Source organism: Enhydra lutris, unplaced genomic scaffold (assembly GCF_002288905.1).
Source record: "Enhydra lutris kenyoni isolate GAN:26980312 unplaced genomic scaffold, ASM228890v2 scaffoldscaffold42, whole genome shotgun sequence".
NCBI classification, from domain to species: Eukaryota; Metazoa; Chordata; class Mammalia; order Carnivora; family Mustelidae; genus Enhydra; species Enhydra lutris.
Window position 1 is genome coordinate 17,960,181 of NW_019154126.1, and position 8,137 is coordinate 17,968,317.

Genomic DNA, 8,137 nt, shown 5'->3' on the forward strand with positions numbered 1-8,137 from the left:
ATAAAAAACATTGCAGCTTCTGCCTTGGTCTTTGGATTGCTCACTCTGGAGAGAGCCAGACTTCTGTTGGGTGAATATTTGATCAGCCCTCTGGGAAGGATCAAATGGGAAGCAGTGAGGCCTCTACCAAAAGCCAGCACTAACTTGCCAGCCAGGTGAGTGAGCCATGTTGGAAGTGGATCCTCTAGCCCTAGGAAACTAGATCCCTGTGGTCCTGGTAAATACCTGCTGTAGCCTCAGAGGAGACCCTGAGGCAGACCTCCAGATGGGCTTCTTCTAAATTCCTGATCCACAGAAACTGTGAGAGGCAATTCGTGATTATTTTTCTATTCAGCAAACAACTTTTGGGGTGATTTGTTACTCAACAACAGATAGCTATTAGACTGAGGATCTAGTATGTGCAAGGTGCTATTCTGGGTGGTCAAATGGTAATCAAGATGGGCAATGTCTGTCCCCCTCCCAGCTTATAATTTAATAAGGAGATAATCAAAGAATAAACATGGGAAAGGACACTTTGGAGATGGCTGAGTAGGAATCACCATGAATCTGTCTCCCCACTTAGACAATGATTACGCACATCAGAATCTGCCTGATGTAATTATTTTGGAACTCTGGGGTCTGTTGAAGTCTTGAAACTTCCAGGGCAGGACTTGTTTGGTAAATTGAGGTTAACTGAGATCAATATCAGCTTTTAGCACAGTAGCAGCTACCCATCACTCACGCCTTGCCACATGTCAGGCAGCTGTGCATGTGTTCCTACAACATCTTGCACACAGCTTGTGGGAGTCAGGGTAGACAAAAACACCCCTGTCCTCCAAATATCAGGGATCTGTGCTCTGATTGCTAATTGCCACTGCTGATCATAGAGATTCAGACAAAGAGGCTGGCAGCCTTTGTTGTTGGACCTGCCCCTATCCCCCATTGTTGCAAGCCTTCCCTCTGTGGCAGAAGTGAGTTCCACAGAGATTTAAAGGGCTGGTCATTTTCTCTTCCCCTTTAATTTTTTGCTTTTTCCCCTTTTGGAACCCTGACATTAAAGACTAGGAAATTAGAAAAACAACTTCATATACAGGAAAAATTAGAAAGTGACTGCAGTGCCCAGAGAAAGTCTCAGAAAAGACTTGAGAAAATCTTAAGTTTATACCTTAGGCTGATCCTCAGCGTAGAGACAGCCTACAACAATAAAACAGGAAGAAAAACAATAAAGAAAACCAGCAAACCCCAGGGGATGGGAGAGAATCTGATTTCAAGACTTATCACATCATTAGATTCAAATGTTTAGTGTTCAACAACAACAACAACAACAACAAAAATCACAATGCATACAAAGAAACTGGAAAGTATGGTCCATACAAAGGAAAAAAATATATATCAACAGAAAGTATTCCTGAAGGACTTAATGGCAGATATACTAGACAAAGACTTTACAGATTTAATTTATTTATTTATTTGACAGAGAGATCACAAGTACGCAGAGAGACAGGCAGAAAGAGAGGAGGAAGCAGGCTCCCCACTGAGCAGAGAGTCTGATGCGGGGCTCGATCCCAGGACCCTGGGATCATGACCTGAGCTGAAGGCAGAGGCTTTAACCCACTGAGCCACCCAGACACTCCTAGACAAAAACTTTAAACAACTATCCTAGAAGTGTTCAAGGAATTAGAAGATATGTAGAAGGTCAAGAAAATAATATGTAAATGAAATGGAAATATTAATGAACAGACAGGAAACAAGAAAGTGAAAAAAATTTTCAGAGCTGAAAAGTGCAATAGCTAAAATGAAAAATTCACTAGAAGGATTCAAAGGCAAATTTGAGCAGGAAAAAGAGTCAGTAAACTTGAAGATAGAACAGTGGAAATTACTGAGTCTGAGGAACAGAAAGAAAAAAGGTTGATGAAAAGTGAGCAGATCTTAAAAGACCTGTGGGACACCATCGAGTGCAGCAACATCATGATTGCATCATTTTATATATCATGGAAGACCCAGAAAGAGAAGATAGAGAGAAAGAGGCAGAGAGAATATCTGGAGAAAATAATGACTAAAAGAAGCTCAAAGGACTCCAGGTAAGATGAACTTAAAGAAACCCACATTATAATCAAACTTTCAAAAGCAAAAGGAGAAAATGGAGAGGAGTATTGTCATATACAAGGCAGCCACAATAAGAATCCTAGCAGATTTCTCATCAGAAACTTTGGAGACCAGAAGACAATGAAATGATATAGTCAAAATGCAAAAAAAAAAAGAAAGAAAGGAAGAAAAAAAACCAAAGAGACTGGATCAAAAATCCTATTTCCGGCAAAACTACCCTTCAAAAGTGAGGGAGAAATTAAAGACATCCCCAGATAAACAAAGCTGAGGGGGTTTGTGACCATTAGAATTGTCCTGAAAAAAATTATCAAGGAAGTCTTATAAGGTGAAGTGAGAGGGTACTCTACAGTAACTTGAAGCCATATGGAGAAATGAAGATCTCAACAGAGGTAAATACATATATGATTATAAATCTAGTATTACTGTAACAAGAATTTATAACAACTTTTTGTTTTCTACATGATTTAAGAGATTAATAAATTTAAAGAAAAAGAAGTTATTAGTGTAAAAGCCAGGATTACTATAACTTAGGTTTTCTACATAATTTAAGAGACTAATGCATTTAGAAGACTTATTAGTTTATGTTTTGGGGCACATGATGCGCAAAGATGTAATTTTGGAACATCAACAATTAAAAAGATTGGAGACAGTGAAAAAGGAACAGAGTTTTTGAATGTTATTGAAGCTAGACAGTTCTAAAATTAAATCAGAGTCTTATAACTTTAGGATGTTAAATGTAATCCCTGTGATAGCTACAAAGAAACAGCTAGAGAATATATGCAAGAGGAAATGAGAAAGGAATTTAAACATTTCACTATAAAAATCAACTAAATACAAGACAGAAATGCAGGGAATGAGGGACAAAAAAAGCTTTAAGGTATACAGAAAATGAAAACAATAACTGAAGTAAGTTACTTTTCAATAACTACTTAAATATAAATATATTAAACTCTCTAATCAAAAGATAGAAATGGGAAAAATGGATAAAAATAGATGATCCAGTTGTATACTATCTGTAAGGAATCCAAAGACATAAACAGGTTGAAAGTGAAAGGATGGGAAAAAAGATTCCATGCAAATAGTAAGCAAAAGAGAGCAAGGGTGGCTATACTAATATCAGGCAAATAGGTTTTAAATGAAAAAAGATTATAAGAGATAAAATAGGGTAACATATATTAATAAAAGATTCAATACACCAAGAAGCTATAACAATTATAAACATTATACACTTACTGACAGACTATAGAAATATCTGAAGCAAAAACTGACAGAATGGAGGAGAGAAATAGTTCTATAATACTAGTTGGTGATTTTAATATTCCACTCAATAATGGTTAGAACAATCAGGCAAATGAAAAGTAAGGAAATAGAAGACTTAAAAACACAATAAACTAACTAAATCTAACAGATATGTATACAATGCTACCCAGCAACAGAATACACATTCTTCTCAGGTGTACATGGGACGTTTTCTAGGATAAGTAATATATTAGGGCATAAATTAAGTCTCAATAGATTTACAAAGATAGATATACAAAGTATACCTGATCACAAGATGAAGTTAGAAATCAGTAACAAAGGTAAACCTGGAAAATTCACACAACTTGGAAATAGCACATTTTCAAACAACCAATGGATAAGAGAAAAAATAATGGTAATTAAGTAATACTTAGAGATGGAATGAAAACAAAAAACATACATACCAAAACTTATGTGACACAGCAAAAGCAGTGCCAAGGGGAAAATTTATAGCTATAAACACTTAAATTAAAAAAAATAAGAAAGATCTCAAATCCACAATCTAACTTTATAACTTAAGGAACTAGAAAAAGAAAAACAAACTAAACCCAAAGCTGGCAGAAGGAAGAAAATGATAAACATTAGAGCAGAGATAAACAAAATACAGAACATAAAACAACAGAGAAAATCAATGAGACCAAAAGTTGGTTCTTTGAGAAGACCAACAAAATTGACAAATCTTTAGCTAGATGGACAAAGAAAAAAAAGAAGACTCAAATTAATAAAATTAGAAATGAAAGTGGGACATTTTTACTGATTCTACCAATATAGGAATGATTAAAAGAGAGTGTAATGAAAAATTGTATGATAACCTAGATGAAAGGGCAAATTCTTAAAAACACAAAACTTACCAAGACTACAACACAGAGATAGGAAATCTGAATAGACCTACAACTAGTAAGGAGATTGAATCAGAAATAAAAAATCTCCCAACAAAGACAGCCATGGGTCTAATGGCTTCACTGGTGAATTCCACCAAACATTAAAGAACTCATACCCACCCTTCTCAAACTTTTCCAAAATTTAGAGAGGAAAAAACAACACCTTAACTCATTTTAATGAAGCCAGCATTGGCCTGGTATCAAAGCCGGAAAGAAGAAAACTACAAACCATGTCCTTTATGGACATCGAAACAAAAATTTTCAACAAAATACTGGTAGGCAAAATTCAGTAGCATATTAAAAAGATTATATACCATGCCACATGGGATTTATTCCTGGAATGCAAGAATGGTTTAATGTATGTAAATCAATAATGTAATTCATCATATCAGCAGATTGCAGGAAAAAAACCCCACATGGTCATCTCAATACAGAAAAATTTTTGACAAAATTCACTACCTTTTCATGATAAAACACTCAACAACAAGGCATCGAAAGAAACTACTTCCTATAATAAAGGCCATGTATGAAAAACCCATAGTGAATATCATACTTGATGGTGAAAGGCTAAAAGCATTTTTTCCAAGCTTGACAACAAAGCAAGAATTCCCTATTTTATCACTTCTATTTAGCATAGTACCAGAACTTCTAGCTAGAGTAATTACATAAGTAGAACAAATTTAAAAACTTCCAAACTGGAAAGGAAAAAGTAAATTATCTTTATTTGCAGACCTATGATTTATATGTAGAAAACCCTAAAGATTCCACAAGAAAGCTGTTAAAACTAATAAATGAATTCAACAAAGTAGCAGGATACAAACTCAACTTGCCCAAATCAGTTACATTTCTATACACAAACAATGAATAATCTGAAAAAGGAAATTACAAAATCAAATCCATTTATAATAGCTTCAAAAAGAAGAAAACACTCAGGAATTAACTTAACCAAGGGGGTAAAAGACTTGTATAAAGAAGTCTGCAAAACATTGCTGAAAGAAATAAAAGGTGTAAGTAAAAACACATTTCATGTTCATGGATTAGGTGATGTTAAAATGTCAGCATTACACAAAGCAATCTATAGATTCAATGCAATTTTTATCAAAATCCCAATGACATTTTTTGCAAAAATAGAAAAACTCATCTTAAGTCATAGGGTATCTCAAGGGACTCCAAAATCCAAAACAATCTTGATAATGAACGAAACTAGAGAGCTCATACTTCCTGATTTTAAAACTTATTGCAAAACTACAGTAATCAAAATAGTGTTGTATTAGCATCAAGACAGACATATAGACCAATGGACTAGAATAGAGAGCCAAGAAATAAACCCTTACATATGGTCAAATAATTTTTGACAAGGGTGCCAACACCAATACGTGAGGAAAGGACAGTCTTTTCAGCAAATGGTACTGGAAAAATTGGATATCCATATTAAAAAGAATGAAATTGGACCCTTACCTTCTACTATATAAAAAAGTAACTCAAAATGGATAAGGACCTAAATATAAGGTCTCAAACAATACATACAACTCTTAAAAAAAACATAGGACAAAAGCTTTACAACATTGGATTTGGCAATGAATTCTTTGAATAGGATGCTAAAGGTCCAGAGAGGAAAAAAGTAGACCAACTGGACTTTCTAAAAATTAAAAATTTTGTGCATTAGAAAACACTATCCACAGAGTTAAAAGGCAACCCACAGAATGGGAGAAAATATTTGCAAATCATACATCTGATAAGGGATTAATATTCAGGTTATACACAGTACTATTGAAGCTCAACAACAAAAAGCAAACAACGAGCTTTTAAAATGGGCAAAGGATTTCAATAAACATTTCTCTAAAGATGATACATGAATGGCCAATATCACATGAAAAGATGCTCAACATCACGAATCATTACTGAAATGTGAAAAACAATAAGATACTATCTTACACTCACTGAGATGACTATTATCAAAACAAACAGAAAACAGATGTTGGCAAGGATGTGGAGAAATTGGAACCATTGTGAATTGTTGGTGGGAATGTAAAATGGTACAGCTGCTGTGGAAATCACTATGTTTTCCTCAAAAAATTAAAAATAGAATTGCTATATGACCCAGGAATCCCACTTCTGGGTAGATAACCAAAATAACTGAAAGCAGAGTATTGAAGAGATATTTGTACATTCACGGTCATAACAACATTATTCACAGTAGCTAAAATACGGTAGCAACTCGAGTCCATTAACAGATGAATGGATAAACAAAATGAATGGATATATGTATATATAATGGAATTTTATTTCAGCTTTAAAACGGAAGGAAATTCTGACATATGCGATTAACATGGATGAAACTTGAAGACATTATACTAAGTGAAATAAGTCAGTCACAAAAAGACATATACCATGTGACTGCACTTTCATGAGGTACTTAAAGTAGTCAAAATCATAATGACAGGAGGTATAATGGTGGTTGACAGAGGCTGGCTGGGGAGGGGAGAATGGAGAATTATTGTTCAATGAGTACAGAGTTTCAGTTTTACAAGATGAAAAGATTTATGGATGGATGGTGGTGATGGTTGCACAACAATGTGAATTTATTTAATAACCAGTGAAATGTGCTCTTAAAAATAGTGAAAATGGTAAATTTTATGTGCATTTTACCACAATAAAAAAATCATTAAAAAGAATAGGATAAATATGATGGAGCTATACCTAATATTTTGACCGACAAGGTGAAATATGAGAGATTTCAAGTGAATTGTAGTTATAAGCTATAGAAGTCAAGAGAAATTGGGTGAACATAGCTGCTTGACTTGGGGACTGGAGAACAAATCCTGGGATGAGGTGGGCTTGGGTGGGCTTTAAAGGAAGGTGGTGACTGATTTAGATAGGCAGAGTATAGGAGGAAGGGCACTCCAGGTACAGGAAGAAAATAAGCACAAGCAACAAGGTGGGAAGTGCTATCCATGCCTGGGGTATGGTGAGTGAATCAATGGGGGGCCAAATGGGGGATGAAGGAAAGACACATCAAGACCTATAAGAGAGACTTGCCTGCCTTGCTGAGAAGATCAGACCTGATCCCTAGGCAACAGATATCATTGGAGATTTTTGAGTTGGTACATAGCAGTATAAGATTTTAAAATTGGCTTACCATTTCTAGGAGTATTTATTAGTCACCTACTGTATGTCTGCCACTACGCAGGGCATTTAGGGAGACTAAATTAATAACAAGCCTGGTAGAATCCAGGCCTTAGTAAAATCTAACTCATTTTTTTTTTTTTAAGGCATGATAGGGCTGTTGTTAGCCACAGCCTCTAGATCCAGACTTTCTCTAGTTAATCCTTTCATCAACTCACTGGTTCAGATATTTTGGGGTAGTTGGGGGTAGGGAGGGGCAGTACTTAAACTCTCCATGTCTTTGTTTTCTTGTCTGTAAAGTAGGGATACTAATGTTGCCTACCTCATGTAGGTGTTGTATTAATTAATATATGCAAGGCCCTAGAATTCCTCAGGGAATATATAATCTCACTGGGGATAGAAAGTATGCATACATGTGTGATAGAGATCATTGTCTTTGCATACAGCTGAGAAGGCAACAACGCTCATGTAGAAGATCAATGTAGTTAATAATAGTGAATGCTTATATTGTGCCTACTATGAACTAAGGACTATTCTAGGGCCTTGCGTATATTAATTAATACAACACCTACATGAGGTAGGCAACATTAGTATCCCTACTTTATAGACAAGAAAACAAAGACATGGAGAGTTTAAGTACCGCTCCTCCCAAAATATCTGAACCAGTGAGTAGGTGAAAGGATTAAATCCAGAAAATCTGGATCTAGAGGCTGTGGCTAACAACGACCCTATCATGCCTTAAAAAA